Consider the following 17,221-nt stretch of genomic DNA (forward strand, 5'->3'; position numbering starts at 1 on the left):
AGAGAGTAGAGGAAAAATTGGGAAGAGAAATGAGAAGGATGCGAGAAAACCATGAAAAACAAGTCAATGACTTGGTAAAGGAGACCCAAAAAAATACTGAAAAATACACTGAAGAAAACAACACCTTAAAAAACAGACTAACTCAAATGGCAAAAGAGCTCCAAAAAGCCAATGAGGAGAAGAATGCCTTGAAAGGCAGAATTAGCCAAATGGAAAAGGAGGTCCAAAAGACAACTGAAGAAAATACTACTTTAAAAATTAGATTGGAGCAAGTGGAAGCTAGTGACTTTATGAGAAATCAGGATATTATAAAACAGAACCAAAGGAATGAAAAAATGGAAGACAATGTGAATTATCTCCTTGGAAAAACCACTGACCTGGAAAATAGATCCAGGAGAGATAATTTAAAAATTATTGGACTACCTGAAAGCCATGATGAAAAAAAGAGCCTAGATATCATCTTTCAAGAAATTATCAAGGAAAACTGCCCTGATATTCTAGAGCCACAGGGCAAAATAGAAGTTGAAAGAATCCATCGATCGCCTCCTCAAATAGATCCCAAAAAGAAACCTCCTAGGAATATTGTCGCCAAATTCCAGAGCTCCCAGATCAAGGAGAAAATACTGCAAGCAGCCAGAAAGAAACAATTTGAGTATTGTGGAAACCCAATTAGAATAACCCAAGATCTGGCAGCTTCTACATTAAGAGATCGAAGGGCTTGGAATGCGATATTCCGGAGGTCAATGGAGCTAGGATTAAAACCTAGAATCACCTACCCAGCAAAACTGAGTATCATGTTCCAAGGTAAAATATGGATTTTCAATAAAATAGAGGACTTTCAAGCGTTCTCAGTGAAAAGACCAGAACTGAATAGAAAATTTGACTTTCAAACACAAGAATCAAGAGAAGCATGAAAAGGTAATCAAGTAACGGAAATTGAAAGGGACTTACTAAAGTTGAACTGTTTTGTTTACATTCCTACATGGAAAGATGATGTGTATGATTCATGAGACCTCAGTATTAGGGTAGCTGAAGGGAATATGCATATATATATGTTTATGTATATAAAGTGAATGTGTATGTATGTATATTGTGTATGTGTGTGTATGTATGTGTATGTATTTGTATATATATATGTGTGTGTGTTTTTATATATGTGTATATATATGTATATATATATTTATGCATAAAAGAGAGAGAGCAGACACAGGGTGAGTTGAAGATGAAGGGAAGATATCTAAAAGAAATAAAATGAAATTAAGGGATGAGAGAGCAACATACTGAAAGAGGGAGATAGGGAGAGATAGAATGGGGTGGATTATCTCGCATAAAGGTGGCAAGAGGAAGCAGTTTTGTGGGAGGAGGGGAGAGGGCAGGTGAGGGGGGAATGAGTGAACCTTGCTCTCATCAGATTTGGCCTGAGGGGGAATACCATACATACTCAGTTGGGTATCTTACCTCACAGGAAAGAAGAGGGAGGAAGAAAAAAAAATAAAAAAGGGGCGGGGATGATGGAGGGGAGGGCAGATGGGGGTGGAGGTAATCAAAACAAACACTTTGGAAAGGGGACAGGGTCAAGGGAGAAAATTCAATAAAGCGGGATGGGTTGGGAAGTAGCAAAATGTAGTTAGCCTTTCACAACATGAGTATTGTGGAAGGGTTATACATAATGATACATGTGTGGCCTAGGTTGAATTGCTCGACTTCTTAGGGAGGGTGAGTGGGAAGGGAAGAGGGGAGAGAATTTGAAACTCAAAGTTTTAAAATCAGATGTTCAAAAACAAAAAATGTTTTTGCATGCAACTATAAAATAAGATACACAGGCAATGGGCGTAGAAATTTATCTTGCCCTACAAGAAAGGAAGGGAAAAGGGGATGAGAGGGGAGAGGGGTGATAGGGGAGGGCTGACTGGGGAACATGGCAACCAGAATATCATCCATCTTGGAGTGGGGTGGAGGGTAGAAATGGGGAGAAAATTTGTAATTCAAACTGTTGTGAAAATCAGTGCTGAAAACCAAATATGTTAAATAAATAAATTTAAATTAAAAAAATATATTCCAAATACATAAAAAAATAAAATAAAATTTATTTTATTAAAAAAATCATAGCCTTATAAAATTACCCCAAGTTGCAATACCCCAAACTTATATATGTATATGTATATGTGTGTATATCTATGCATATGTATATATAATATGTATATATATTATATCTATATCTATATATGGAGAGAGAGTCCTCAAATGTAAAACAAAACAAACGTTAAAATACAGCACAGAAAAAAAGCACTTAATGGATTCAGAGGCTCCCTAACTCTGATACTATCTGCATCAACTCAAGCAAGTAATTTCCCTGGACTTCATTTTCCTCATCTATAAAATGAGGGGATTGGACTAGATGACCTCTGATGCCCTTCAAGTTCTAGGTATATGATTCTATGATCCTACAAAGCACTTCTTTCACCTACTGATGCTTTGACTGGGTATATTTTGGAGAAGCCCGGGCTGTAATATTTAGCGAAACCACCAGGTAGCAGTCTAAGCTTGCGATGCAAATTAACTCAAAAATAAATGCATGTTGTTTTTTTTTTTTTTCCCAACTAACTCATGCTTTGGCAAGTCAGATAGCACAAGCCATCCTGGCTGCCTTACCCTTAAACATCTCCGACTGCTTTCTTTGTCTCTGCATTGAAAGTCTAGGCACGTGTATTCACTTCTTCAGTTGTTTTTCAGTCATGTCTGACTCTTCATAACCGCATTTGGGGTTTTCTTGGCAAAATACTTCTGCAGCTCATTCTACAGATGAGAAAACTGAGACAAACAGGGTTAAGTGACTTGTCTAGAGTCACACAGCTAGTAAGTGAATAAGGTCAGATTTGAACTCAGGAAGATGAGTCTTCCTGAGTCCAGGCCTGGCACTCTATCCACTGTGCCACCTAGCTACCCTGGGTGCATGTACATCTCAACAGTAATTAAGGACTTTCTTGGTAATGTCCCTGCTCATTTCATTCCAGCTTTCCATCCCTTCCACTTCATTAAGGATATTCCCAAGGACCCAGTCATCAGATAGATAATGAATTTACCATCTTAAAATTATGGCAAATGTAACAACGAGCTGTGAAGTAACTGAGCACAGTTGTTTCAGGTAAAAATGATCATCCTCTTCTGTATCATGTCTCTTCCCAATTTCAAGGAAGGGGACACTGAGTTACCTTTGTAGGGGAGAATATGATTCGGATAGCAAATTTGCTAAGAGATGTGAAAGTCACCTACATATACTCTAGCTCACCCCACACTATCATAAATTTAAAGCTAGAAGGGATCTCAGCCTACGTCCCTCATTTCAGAGATGAGGAAATAGGATCTGAGAAAGGTGAAATAATTTTCCGAAGGTCAGATAGTGAGTATTAAAGGTGGGATTTAAACCCAGGTCCTCTGATTCCAAAATAAACTTTCCCACTTTAACATCTGTCTTACTGCTTATAGAGAAGACATTCAACTCCTAATCAACCCTCAGAGGAATTCTTTTTTGGTTCCATGGACTAGAAGATTGTTTAATATTTTAGTAAGATGCCAATACATGCCCACCCAGAAGTTTCCTTCATCCTTACCCCACCCCAGATTCCTTTTCAGATTCTTATGTGTAGCCAACAGAGAGAAGTCCAAGAATGAATAACCCACCTCATATTACCATGGGTCATTTTTTTGGGTTCGATGCCTCCATTCATCAAGGCATTTATATGGACAGAAGCTTGAGTTTCCTACTGATATTGTAGACTCATTCTGAGATACGTCATTTAAAGAGCAAACTCTTCAAGACAGTAAATGCTAGAAAGGCACAAGAGTCAAAATCTGGTTAGCCTGCTGTTTAAAAGTTCTATCAGGGAACACACCAGCATGATCTCTAGTGACTGTCCTTCATGATAATTTCTCAACTGAGGATGTTAAAGTCAACATTTCTATCTCTAACAGTCCACTCCTTCCCCCACCCCATTATGAAGAAGGAGAATGACATGGAAAGTATTACATTCAAGACAAAGCCTTGGTTCAGATAAATGAATAGGGAAATTATCTACTTGGATACATGCAAATTCTCAGCAGTGAAGTGAATAAGTGGTTTAGATGACACTTTCTGTGAATGAGCTATATGGATCCCCAGACCATGGCTTATAACAGAGGAATGACAGTTTCTTAGCCATGGATAGAATATATCTACAAGGGCTGCTAAGAGTTTATTTACTTAGAGCCTTACAAATCTACTCAAAAGTGTTTTAAATTGAAGAGAAAGATGGAGGGAGATTTTCACCTAGTTTGCCCATCAGTCTAGTACCACAGAAAGTAGTTATAATGAAGAAAGAAGAATACTATTCGAGAAGTTCATTTGAGACAAAATCTAAGAAATGGCACCACAGTAAAACCATGGTCTTAAATGACTTGTTCTAAGTAGAGGCAATAAGCTTGATGAACTAAGTCCCCAAAGTTATGAGATAAATTTGATCTGAAAGATACCAATGAGATGTGGTGCTATGATGTCCATGACTGGAACACAGCTCTGGATGGGTAAATCTTATTCAAAAGAAACCAAGCAAGTAAAGATGAAGAAAGAGGGTTGTATATTACAAAGATATACTTATGTGGCCAAATCCTACAATCCAAAAGAAAAAGCATGATAAAAAAGCAATTATGTGATGAACATAGCCCAGGAAAGGTGGAGGGATACACTTGGGGTTTGGAGAAGGAGGACCTAATCCTTCTTATGCTGAATGCCTGTGTGGTCTTGGGTAAATCAGTAATCTCCCTGGTACTCCATTCTCATATCTGTAGAATCAGGCAGGTAGACTAAATGGTTTCTGAGGACTCTCCAAGTCTAGATCTGAGATAAATGCAGGCAGAACAGAAGTTATTTTTGTATGGGGTGTAGCCCAGCTGATTAAGATAATTTCTTTTCATCTCTGTTATGAGTCTAGGGCTCAGGGGTTGGTAATAGAGAAAATGGACTGGGCCAGCAACTTCTGATGATATGGGGATGGAAAATCCATTATACCTCCTTCCTTGATCAAGAGGATATAAGAACCTCTTCTTTTGTGGACAGGAAGAAGCCATGCAATAGGAAGAAAATCTATATTTTGAGGGCAATCTATTTTCACTTTCTTTTTTGCTTCTTGGGAAATGGTGGGCAGGGAGAAAGGGAGGAAGAGAAGGGAGAGAAAAAGAGAGAGAGAGAAATAGAGTAACCCAGAATTCATGCAGTGCAAACACCATGACTTTGTTGCCCAGAAGCAGTCAAACTACTGGCACCATAAGCAGGAATTGTGACTGGGTATCATAGAGAAGAATGAGAGCCACAGACAAAAGAAACCCAGAGTTGGTGAATAATACAGTACGCTAGAATTCCTTTCAGCTGATGAGCATAGGGAAACTGATTTCTCTCTTTAGTCCATGGGACCGAGGTAGGAGTCTACCTGTTCTTTATTAGCCTCATCCCTGTGAGGTCAGGCTATCTCCTTCCATGCCCTAAAATCTAGGAATAATTCAAAATAATAGCTTAGAGTGAGAGGTGGTTGGTGGCAACCAATTTCATGTAGAAATATTTGTTCTACTTCCCTTTTGACTTTATCATATATACAATATATATACATACAATATATACAACATGATGACAGCATGCAAAAATCTCTGAATCTATATATATGTCTGGGAAGGCCAATTAAAACAATCAAATAATCCTTTCCACTCCAAATTAAGTAACTAATAAGATGTTATCTCCTAATACTTTTATGAGGCAACAGTCCCAACCAAGTCCCTGAGAGGGAATCACTTTTGAAAGAGACTAGTGAGCCTCTTTCCTTTCCCATCTGTGCCCAGAAAAGGACTTTGCAAATTTTGAAGAGTCAGAGGATTTTGAATTTCTTGTTGGCATCCTGGTCCTGGCAACATCCTTGGACACAGTTAACACAGCATTTGCATTAAAAGGAGAATACAAACCAGACACACTTAGGAAAGGTAAGAAAATCAATGGGAGAATCACACTGGTTGGGGATTCAAGTCCTTTACTATTAAAAAAAACCACCCTATTCCCAATTACAAATAACTATGTGAAAGAATGCTCTCAATCACTATAGATGAAAAAATACAAATCAGAACCCGGAGGATTCTTATACCTATCAAACTGGCAAAGATAACAAAAACTGGAACAAGTCAATGGTGAAGGTATTGTGGAAAGATAGGAGCCCTGAAGCATTATTGATGGAGTGTTAATATAGAACAACCATCTGGAAAGCAATTTGGAATTATGTAAATAAAGTGGCAAAAATGACCATAACTAGATGGCGGCTGGAAAGCAGGGACTAGCGTGAACTCCCCACCGAGTCCCTCCAAAAACCTATAAAAAACGGCTCTGAACCAATTCTAGAACTGCAGAACCCACAAAATAGCAGAGGGAAGCAGGGCTCCAGCCCAGGACAGCCTGGATGGTCTGGGTGGGAGGTCTATCCTGCACAGAGCTGGCAGCGGAGCTGAGCGGAGCAGAGCCCAACCTGGGTGGCTCGGACCAACCAGACCAGGAGCCGGGTGGAGCGTGCCCTAGCGCTCTGAATCAGTGAGCTGCAGCAGTTACCAGACTTCTCAACCCACAAACACCAAAGACAACAGAGAAGGTTAGTGGGAAAAGCTGCAGGAGTGGAAGGAGGTTGTGGTTCAGTTACCACCCCGGGGGCAGCAGAGGTGGGGCAGCTATAGAACTACAGCTGCATTTACTTCCGGCCCCAAGCCCGCCTGGTGAGAGGAATTAAGTGGCGGATCAGAGCAGGAATGAAGAGCCTGCTGAAGATCTAAGTCCAGTCTGGGTTGGGTGTCTTGGGGAAGGAGGAATACTGTTGTGGCAGAGCTGGCACATCCACCCAAGCTTGGAACATAGGACTTTTTACTCTACAAGCAGTCATACCCCAACCAAAAACTCAAGGGTCAAGTTAGTTAGCTGGGAATATGGCCAGGCAGCAAAAATGCACCCAGATTCAGTCTCAGATTTGGAATCTTCCTTTGGTGACAAAGAAGACCAAAACATACAGCCAGAAGAAGTCAACAAAGTCAAAGAGCCTACAACAAAAGCCTCCAAGAAAGACATGAACTGGTCTCAGGCCATGGAAGAGCTCAAAAAGGAGTTGGAAAAGCAAGTTAGAGAAGTAGAGGAAAAATTGGGAGAAGAAATGAGAAGGATGCAAGAAAACCATGACAAACAAGTCAATGACTTGCTAAAGGAGACCCAAAAAAATACCTAAAAACATACTGAAGAAAACAACACCTTAAAAATAGACTAACTCAAATGTCAAAATAGCTCCAAAAAGCCAATGAGGAGAAGAATGCTTTGAAAGGCAGAATTAGCTAAGTGGAAAAGGAGGTCCAAAAGATGACTGAGGAAAATACTACCTTAAAAATTAGATTGGAGCAAGTGGAAGATAGTGACATTATGAGAAATCAAGATATTATGAAACAGAACCAAAGGAATGAAAAAATGGAAGACAATGTGAACTATCTCATTGGAAAAACCACTGACCTGGAAAATAGATCCAGGAGAGATAATTTAAAAATTATTGGACTACCTGAAAGCCATGATCAAAAAAAGAGCCTAGATATCATCTTTCAAGAAATTATCAGGGAGAACTGCCCAGATATTCTAGAGCCACAGGGCAAAATAGAAATTGAAAGAATCCACCGATCACCTCCTCAAATAGATCCCAAAAAGAAATCTCCTAGGAATATTGTCGCCAAATTCCAGAGCTCCCAGATCAAGGGGAAAATATTGCAAGCAGCCAGAAAGAAACAATTTGAGTATTGTGGAAACACAATCAGAATAACCCAAGATCTAGCAGCTTCTACATTAAGAGATCGAAGGGCTTGGAATACAATATTCCGGAGGTCAACGGAGCTAGGATTAAAACCAAGAATCACCTACCCAGCAAAACTGAGTATCATGCTCCAAGGCAAAATATAGACTTTCAATAAATAGAGGACTTTCAAGCTTTCCCAGTGAAAAGACCAGAGCTGAATAGAAAATTTGACTTTCAAACACAAGAATCAAGAGAAGCATGAAAAGGTAATCAAGAAAACGAACAAGAAAAAGAAATTGCAAGGGACTTACTAAAGTTGAACTGTTTTGTTTACATTCTACCTGGAAAGATGATGTGTATGATTCATGAGACCTCAGTATTAGGGTAGCTGAAGGGAATATGCATATATATATATGTATATTTTATGTATATATATGTATATGTGAGTGTGTATGTATGTATATATGTATATATATGTATATGTATATATATATATATATGCATATATATACAGAGAGAGAGAGAGAGAGAGAGAGAGAGAGAGAGAGAGGGCACAGGGTGAGTTGAAGATGAAGGGAAGATATCTAAAAGAAATAGAATCAAATTAAGGTATGAGAGAGGAATATATGGATAGAGGGAGATAGGGAGAGATAGAATGGGGTAAATTATCTCACCTAAAAGTGGCAAGAAAAAGCAGTTTTGTAGGAAGAGAAGAGAAGGCAGGTGAGGGGGAATGAGTGAATCTTGCTCTCATCAGCTTTGACCTGAGGAGGGAATACCATACATACTCAGTTGGGTATCTTACCCCACAGGAAAGAAGGAGGAAGAAGATAAAAAAGGGGGATGATAGAAGGGAGGGCAGATGGGGTTGGAGGTAATCAAAAAGAAACACTTTCTAAAGGGGACAGGGGCAAGGGAGAAAATTCAATAAAGGCGGATAGGTTAGGAAGGAGCAAAATATAGTTAGTCTTTCACAACATGAGCATTGTGGAAGGGTTATACATAATGATACGCATGTGGCCTATGTTGAATTGCTTGACTTCTTAGGGAGGGTGGATGGGAAGGGAAGAGGGAGAGAATTTGGAACTCAAAGTTTTAAAAACGGATGTTCAAAACAAAAAAAGTTTTTGCATGCAACTAGAAAATAAGATACACAGGCAATGGGGTGTAGAAATTTATCTTGCCTTGCAAGAAAGGAAGGAAAAGGGGATGGGGGGAGTGGGGTGACAGAAGGGAAGGCTGACTGGGGAACAGGGCAACCAGCATATACGCCATCTTGGAGTTGGGGGGGGAGGGTAGAAATGGTGAGAAAATTTGTAAATTCAAACTCTTGTGAAAATCAATGCTGAAAACTAATATATTAAGTGAAAAAAAGAAAAAATCACTATAACTTTTGACTTAGAGACTCTACAGCCAGGCACAAGTCCTAAGGAAGACCCCAATAAAAGAAATATAATATATACCAACATATTAATAGAAGTACTTTTTTCAGGATCAAGTCATTGGAAACAAGCAGATGCCTATCAATTGGAGAATGGATAAGAAAATTTTGGCACATGAATGCAATGCAATATTACTGTGTTAAAGAAAGTATGAATGTGATGAATACAGAGAAGTACGGAATAACTTATGTTAACTGATGCAAAGTAAAGGAAACAGATATAGGAAAGCAATATACACAATGACTACAACAATGAAAAGTGAAGAACAATGACCATAAATAATAAAAAAATTATGCTGCAAAATTCCAAAAAATGTTTTCTCAAAGAAGTGACAAGAGAAGCCAAGTTGCCTCCACTTCTTTGCAGAGGTAGAAATCCATGGGTGTGGAATGTTTCATTATTGTATATTTGTATGTATTGATCACTTTACTGAGAAACAAAACAAGAACAGAAGTCCAAACTATTCCCTGAAACTAGGAACTCTGTACTTCATACCACTGCAGACCCTGAGGAGTGTGTTGTCAAACTTATAGTATTTGCGCCCACAAAATTCAATTCCAAACGCAGAATAACTAATGAACAAAGCACTTTGGGTTTTGCTGTTTGACACGGCTGTCAGTCAGGGACTTGGGGCTTTGCTCCTCACTTACCTTGACTGACCATAAACTCTGGCATGGACTTTTCTTATTAGATCTCTGGTGACTCACTCTTCTGACCTTCCAAAGCTCACAAGGTCACAGCCCAGTCCATTCCATTTCAATACTCTTTCACCAAATGCAAGAAACACCATAGGCACAATAGAAATAAATGCAAGAGTAGGGCCTTTGGCTCACAGCTTCATACTGAACATGTTGGGGAGAGCAGACCATTGGTGCTCGATGTCTCTTTCTCTTTCCACTCAGAAGCTTAGAGCAATCCTTTGTCTCCTTGAGCCAAACCTGAAAGACAGAGGGATCGCTTTGGGCAGTTGGTGTCTTTTGAATGTATACCAACGTCTTCTCACTGGTCATTGATAGATAAGTCCTTTTATTCACCAAGAGGGAAATGGATTGGAAACAATTAGAGTACCTGCTCATTGCCCAAATTGGGGAGCAGGGCCCTGCCATTCCATGTCATCAGGGCTTTCTGGAAGCAGGCACCCCAGCCTCTTCCACATGGGCCGGTATCAGCAAAGCAGCTGTGCATTCTCTGGGGCTGAGGCTCCCCTTGGCTAGTTTTCCCATTACATAAATGTGTACAAAATAAATCCAAGGAAATTTTGTTAGAATGGACTCTAGGAACTAGGGGATCTGCAGTGCGTTCACGTGGAAGGGGGCATTTGAGCTGTTCTTTTTTTAATCATTTGTATAGTTCTTACTATGTGCTGAGAGCTTTACAATTATTGTCTTTTTTGATCCTCACAACAACCCTGGGAGGTAGGTGCTATTATTACACCAATTTTACAGATGAGAAAACTGAGGCAAACAGAGGTTAAGCAACTTGCCCAGGGTTGCATAGCTCCACGTATCTAAGGCCGGATTTTCATTCAGGCCTTTCTGACTCCATGCCCAATTCTCTATTCCCTGCTCCATCTAGTTTTGGAGGAAACAAGGAATTCTAAGAGGTGGAGGTAAGGAGAGAGTGCATTCCAGGCCTAGTGCTTTGAACAGCCACTTCAAAGAGACAGAGAAGGTAGATGGAGTGTCATGAATGAGGAACAGTGAGAAGGCAAATCTGGCTGGATCAGAGAGAGTGGGAATAGGAGCAAAATACAATAACATTGGAAAGGTATGTTGGTGCTATGGTGAGAGACTTTAAAAGTAAAACAACAACAACAAACAAAAATATTTTTAGCTGATTCTAAAAGCAATAGGGAGCCACTGGAGTTTGTTGAGCAGGGAAATGACATGGCCAGAACTGCATGTTAGTAATACTGCTTTAGCAGTTGTGGGGGGGGGTGGATTGAAGAGAGGAGAGTCTTAAGATAGGGATTTCTATTAGAAGACTATTGTAATAGTCTTAAGAGGAGATGATGCTTGAACAAGTATGGCCATAGGAATACAGAGATAAAAATAGTTGTGAGAGAATTGTGGAGGTGGAAATGGTGAGATTTGTAGCTGATTGGATATGTTGGGTAATGGAGAGTGAGGAGTTGGGAATAACACTGAGGTTCAGAAGTTGGGTGACTAGGCTGGAGGAAGCAGATGATAGGAATGATCTAAGGCTAAGGCAACAGGACACGGGAACTACATGAGGACCTCATTTTTCCTCTAAGATCGAAAGTTTGAGTTCCTTTTCTTTTTTTTTGTTGTTTTTTGGTTGGGGTATACACTTGAAAGCCTTATGTTTGTTAAAATTGTAACATGCACTCAGAAGTTTGGATAAATGCTAATTTCTATATTTTGTGAATTATACCATGTGGACCTTTTGAGACTCCTTAGTCTAAGGTGTTAAGCAGGCATTTGAAAGGTTAATGAAAGATAGGGGAAGAGTTCATGACCAAACAAAGGATACAGAGGTGGAAGAAACAATTTTATTACATAAAATTAACAACTTTTCACAAATAAAGCCAGTGCATCTAAACTAAAAGGAATGTAGGTAACTAGGAAAAAACATTTGCAGCAAGTTCCTCTGATAAAGTTATTGTTTTCAAGATATAAAGAATTGACTCCAATTTATAACAATGTGGTCTATTCCTCTAATGGCATATTATCAAAGGATTGAACAGGCGGTTTTCAGTGAAGAAATCCAAGTTACAAATACCAATATGAAAATGCTCCAGATCACTAATAATTAGAGAAATAAAAATTTTAAAATCCAAAGTTCTACCCTCACCAGATTTCCAGTTGGCAAAAAATGAAAATAGCAGTTGTTAGAGGAGCTAGAGAAAAACGGGTACGCTAATGAACTCTTGGTAGGTTTGGGAACTGGCACAGCCATTCTGGAAAGGAATCTGTAACTATGCCATAAAAGTGACAAAACTGTACATACCATTTGACTTCATGATACCAGTATTAGGATTTTACCCAAAGTGATTAAAGAAACAGGAAAATATATACAAAAATATGTATAGCAGTTTTCTTTGTAGTAGCAAGGAATTAGAAATTAAGGTAGGACCCACCAATTCAGAATATTATTATGACTTATGAATTTTATTATGAATTTTATTGTGATAATGCATTGTGAATATTATTAATATGATTGTGCAACAACAAATTATGGAAGATAAGAATTCAGAGAAACCTGTGAAGACATGTAAGAACTGAAAGTGATGTGAACAGAACCTGAAGAATGATTTACGTAATGATCATTGTTCCTCCAAATAATCTGAAAGACTTAACAACTGTGATCAACATGGTAACGAACCAGGATTCCAGAGGACCAGCCATGAAGCATGCTGTTCACATTCTGACAGTTGAAGGAACTGGGATACAGACTGAGATGTGTATTTTTTTAGACATGATCAATGCAGGTATTTGTTTGTTTCATTACGTCTATCTGTTATAATGGATTTGGTTTTTCTCTTTAACAATGGGTACAGGGACATGGTGTGGAAAGAAAATGGATTTAGATAATTGAAATAAATTCAATTGAAAACAAAAGGATAATACTTCCGTTTCCTCAGGGCTCCAGAGAACTTTCCTGGATTGAGGATATGGATCCAAAGTACAAATGCACCCCCAGCCCATTTGCCGAGGATAGCAATATTTAATGTGGGGAAGGGGAATGAAGCTTAAGTGGACTGGTCTATCAGGCCATTCGTTGGAACCTCTGTATATATTCCCTCCTTGGTTCCAGTGTGAGAACTTCAAGGATGTTACTTTTGGGTATATCCAACTTAGAGGTTTGAACTGTATGATGAAAAGAATTCCCAAATTAGCTGCTGAGCCAGAATTCAGTGAATATACAAAAGGAGCAACTTGCCCTTCTGTCATTTTGCTTTCTTTACTGGCTGTGAATGAAGAAGGACTACAGAGAACCAGCTAAGGAAGGGATACATGGCCCTATCATCCTACCTGGCCCTGGTAGCTATGAGCAAATGCCTACTTTGACTTTTTGTGTTCCTAAGTAGGTGACCAAGCAACAAACTTAAAAGGGATGTGCTGCTAGGACCTTTTGAATGCAAAAGTTCAATAGTACTGTTGGTACCATGGGCAGTCAGAGATGATTAGTGGCAATAGTTCATTTCCTGAGGAAGCAGTGTCTTAAAGTTATTTTTCCTACTAGATGCCTTTCATTCGTGTGTGAAAATCGTGAAAGTCCTTGAAACAACAGATGGAATGTTGTTTGACAATCTTTTGATGATTAACATAAAGCAAGCTATAGAGAGGGAGACTTACATTTTTTAAAATTTATGTTTTATCATCATTTCCAAATGTATCCCTCCCTTGATCTCGATCTAGAGGGCAATCTTTTGTAACAAAGAATAAAAAAGGAATGAAAGAAAATCAGTTCTGCAAATTTCAATGACATGTGAACTGAAATTGATGGCATAAAAATGTTCTATACTTATAGTCTCCTACTTCTATAATGGCAGGTAAGAGGTACATTTTCTTATATCCACTTCTGGGCCATTCTAATTACAGAACACCCAGTTTTCTTTTTTGTTCTATTTGCTTTGATGTAGTCATGAGTATATTTTTTCCTGATTCTGGTTTACTTGTTTTCCTCAATTCATATAATCTTTCCATGCTTCCCTGTATCCTAAATACTGTATCCTTGGATTCATCATTTCTTGTAACATGAGGATATTCTTTTTTATTTATTTGTTAACAGTCTGTCACGTTTTATTGTATGAAACAAACTATGTACAGAGGAGACAGGAGAAAATCATTTCTTGGTCTTCTCCTCTTTGGACAAAATCTTAATGATCTCCTCTTTCTTAGCCTGTAGATTTTTTTTGATGCTTTCGTGCATCCTTAGTCTTGGGCTGGTGAGCTTCAGCCTGGTCAGCCAGGAACTTCTTTTGAACTTGTCTGCCTTCAGTTTATGAATGTGCTACATGAAGATCTCTTATTCCTGAACACATTTCCCTTCACCTTCAAGTACAGGCTGTAGTTCACATGGCGGTCAATCTTTTTGGATTCACAATATCTTTGGAGTTGCGTGTGGTTTGTCCTTCATTCTCAAAGAGGACCATGACATCAGGGAGATGATGACAAGACTTGCAGTTGAATTGAATTGAAGTGAGGGAGGACTGTGCAACGTCACCAGCTTTTCTTTCTCCTCCAGAGCCATCTGGGTCCAGTGGTCAAATGTAGATCAGGACGACTGGACATGGCTCCGTATGCATTTGTGATATCTTTGGAGTAGATGGCACAGAATCCTCATATTCCTCATCCAGCTTACCTTCTCAGGCATGTGACCATTGACAGTACCCTTTCTCTTACCAATGCCCATGTGCCTGCTCTTGCATCAAGCCATAAAATTTTTCCAAAATTTTCCAAAATCTGGCATGAGAGTGTACAGTAACAGGCTTCAGGATAGTCAGCCCATTTTTAATCAGCTTCCTGATCTACTGATGGGAATTGGTATTGGCAATTTCATTGGTCTCATTGGGGTCAAGCCATACTTTATTCTTTCCACATCAAAGGAAACTGGAGGCAAGCCTCTTCTGAAGCCTGAACATACTAAACATACTACAGCCACAATGCAGAAAAGGCAAGGCGAGACCTCTGTTTTATTTATTTATCACAGTTTATTTAGTCATTTCCCAATTGATGACCCTTTGTTTTTGGTTCTTTTCTACAACAAGAAGGATAACTATAAAAGTTTTTCTGTTTATGTGACCATTTATTTTATCAATGACTCCCTTAGTGTATGTATGTAGGGTGTGGTGTGTGTGTGTGCGTGTGTGTGTGTGTGGTGCGCATGTGTAAGTGGGTGTCCTCTGGACCAAAGGCCATGGACCTTTCAGTCATTTTCGTAACATTATTCCCAATTATTTTCCTGAAATGATTGCACCAACACATAGCTCTACTGATGCTGCATTAGTATGCATACTTTTCAGAGCCCTTACATGAAGGGTAGCCTTCTTACATCTATTTTAATTGATTTAGAAATAAAATCTTAATAACGGAAAAATGTCTGGACCTAACACCTTACCTGGCTATAGGACAAGCAGATGTGTCTTGACCATAAGACCGAACTCGTAATATGACTTTCTCAGGTCACATCGCACTTTCGTTTTTGTTTTAGCATTATAATAATATGCTAGACATATATAATTTTAAAGATAGAATGATGATTCCCTACTATTGTGCTGTAAGAAATGGAGAAAATATGGACTTCATAATAACCTGGGAAAACCTACATGATATAATGCTGAATGAGCAGAGCAGAACTAGGAGAACATTATACACAGCCACAGATATTGTGATTCTGTGATGGCTAACCTTGATGGACTTAGCTCTTCTCAGCAACACAAGGTTCAAAGACAACCCCAAAGGACTCATGATGGAGGGAGATATCTACATCCAGAGCAAGAACTACGGAGTCTGAGTGCAGATTGAGGCAAAGTGTTTGCTCCCCTTTTTTTCTCTTTTGTTTTTGTTTTTATTTTTGTTTTTGTTTTTGTTTTCCCTTTCTCATGATTCATTCCATTGGTCATAATTCTTCTTTATAACTTGACTATTATGTAAATAAGTTTAATGCAAAGTTATATGTAGAAGATATATCAGATTCCATGCCATCTTAGGGAGAGAGGGGGAAGGGGGGAAGAAAATCTGGAATTCAAATCATGCAGAACTGATGTTGTAAACTAAAATAAAAAAGTCTTAATTAAAAATAAAAAAAATAAATTTAAAAAGAATGTATGCTAAATAATAATAGCTAACATTTATATATCACTTTAAAGTTTGCAAAGTACTTAAAAACATTATCTCTCTTGATCCTCACAGTAACCCTGGGAGGTAGGGCTATTACTATCCCCAATTTTCAAATGAGGAAACTGAGACAAACAGGAGGCAAGTCTTGTCTAGGGTGCTACAGCTAGATTGTGTCTGATGCTGCATTTGAACTCGGATCTTAATTGAACTACTCTGCTACCTAACTTGTTCTCCCTCATTAAGTCATGTCTGACTCTATGTGACCTCATAGACAAGGTCACAAAATCTTGGGAAAGATTTTGCGGTTTTCTTGGCAAAGATACTAGAGTGGTTTGCCATTTCCTTCTCCAGTATGTCTTCATTTTACAGATGAGGAACTCAGACAAATAGGAATTAAGTGACTTGCCCAGGGTGACAAAGCTGGGAAATGTTTGAGGACGGATTTGAACTCAGATCTTATTGACTGTAGGTTCAGGGCTCTATACACTGCACCACCGAGGTGCCCCAATTATAAGGTATACAGTGGTATTGCTGTAATCTTTACAGAAGAGATGACAAAATAGATCATTTCTATTACCCAAAATTGAAATACTTGTATTATGAGCAAAATCTATACAGTTAGAATAAGGAGAGAAACTATTGATTAGGAAAAATATTTCCATAAAGAAGAAAAAAAGTGACCAGTGAGCTTGATTTTGTCATCTTGAAAAATTCTAAAGAGTACTAGTATAAAGGGATTTTTAGTGATTGTCTAGAAAACGAAGTGATGGAGGGCAGAACCAAGATGGTAAAATAGCAGGAAAAATATGGTGATCTCCCCCTCCAAAATGCTCCTCCAAACAAATCTAGGAAACACAACACATTGATCCAAGAAAAAGTCAGTCATTTGCCCAGTTCAGGTCAGCACAGGAAGACAGACAGATGTCTGTGTACACTGGGGATTGGGACTGGCCAGAAGCACAATGGGTGATTTATTTCAGCATCCAGAGACTAAAAAAAGACTGGGGCTGTGCCCAGGGGATAGATGAGGTCCTATTTCCATAGTGGGATACTAAGACCTCATCCGTGGTGTGGAACAGCACTCAATTGGTAGCTTTTCTAGCTACCCATTTCTTGGTCACAGATCTAGGGCAGATTGAGGAGGGAG

The 17,221-nt window shown here is 38.9% G+C and overlaps 1 pseudogene; it reads right to left on the reverse strand.

The window, feature by feature from the left end:
* Window positions 1–14,077: 14,077 nt before the first annotated feature.
* Window positions 14,078–14,876, reverse strand: LOC118831714 (annotated as a pseudogene).
* Between the last annotated feature and the right edge of the window lie 2,345 nt (window positions 14,877–17,221).

This window comes from Trichosurus vulpecula, chromosome 9 (genome assembly GCF_011100635.1).
Source record: "Trichosurus vulpecula isolate mTriVul1 chromosome 9, mTriVul1.pri, whole genome shotgun sequence".
NCBI classification, from domain to species: Eukaryota; Metazoa; Chordata; class Mammalia; order Diprotodontia; family Phalangeridae; genus Trichosurus; species Trichosurus vulpecula.